Source organism: Rhincodon typus, chromosome 1 (assembly GCF_021869965.1).
Source record: "Rhincodon typus isolate 14 chromosome 1, sRhiTyp1.1, whole genome shotgun sequence".
Lineage (NCBI taxonomy): Eukaryota > Metazoa > Chordata > Chondrichthyes > Orectolobiformes > Rhincodontidae > Rhincodon > Rhincodon typus.
The window spans coordinates 126,880,482-126,881,896 of NC_063332.1; positions in this window are offsets into that span (position 1 = coordinate 126,880,482).

Sequence of the window (1,415 nt, forward strand, 5' to 3'; positions counted from 1 at the left end):
CTTCACCCAAAGGGTTGTGAATCTGTGGAATTCCCTGCCCAGTGAAGCAGTTGAAGCTACCTCGCTGAATGTTTTTAAGGCAAGGCTAGATAAATCTTTGAACAGTAAAGGAATTAAGGGTTATGGTGAGTGGGCGGGTAAGTAGAGCTGAGTCTCAAAAAGATCAGCCATGATCTTATCAAATGGCGGGGCAGGCTCGAGGGGTCGGACGGCCTACTCCTGCTCCTAGTTCTTATGTTCTTATGTTCTAGATCACCTTGAAGCCTCCTTGACTTCTCCTCACAACTCTCAATCTCATCTAATTTTGCATCATCAGCAAACTTGGAAATGTTGTATTTGGTTACCTAATCCAGGTCATTGATATATATTGTGATTAGTTGGAGCCCAAGCATTGATCCTTATAGTATGCCACTAGCCACTGCCTGCCACTTAGAAAAATACCAATTTATTCCCACTCTCTGTGCTATCCTGTATAATTGCACAACAAACCTAATAATCTGGAAGTCTCACACACTTTTCAATAGCATATATATTTGCCACAGCCATACAAATGAAAGCTTCTGGAAATCCAGTGCCAGCATACTTTATTATTGAAAATGCAATGTGTCTGTGAAACTACCATTGAGTCATAGAATCAGACAGCATGCAAACAGACCCCTCAGTCCAACCAATCTATGCCAAACATAATCCTAAACTAAACTAGTCCCACCTGCCTGCTCCTGGCACATAACCCTCCAAACCTTTCCTAATCATGTACTTATCTAAATGTCTTTTAAACATTGTTACTGTGTCCACATCCACCACTTCCTCTGGAATTTCACATGAACCACCCTGTATTAAAAAAAAAATTGCCGCTCATATCTTTCTTAAATCTCTCTCCTCTCACCTTAAAAATGTACAACCCAAGTCTTGAAATCCCCCATCCTAAGGAAAAGACACTTGCCATTAACCCGATCTATACCCCTCATGATTTTATAAACCTCAATAAGGTCACCTCCTCCAGTCCGATGAGAAGAGTCCTAGCCTATTCAGCCTTTCTTTATAACTTAAACCTTCCATACCTGGCAATATTCTGGTAAATCTCCTTTGAATCCTCTCTATCTAAATAATATCCTTCCTATAAAGGGGCAACCAGAACTGTACACAGTACTCCAGAAGATGTCTGACCAATCTCCTGTACAATCTTAACATGACATCCCAACTTTTGCTGCCACTACTTTGGCTTCTTAGTATTCTTACGTAAGTTGTGCTGTTATTCTTATTATAGTACTTCTTTCTGCTGTCAGCCCAGGAGCGATAGCTGTGTATTTATGAGAGGTCCCTCTCTCACCCCATGAGCACACAGCTGAGATGGTCCGGGAGCCAGCTGCTTTTGGGGGCTGACTGAATGATGTGGATATTTCATGATTTGGAAG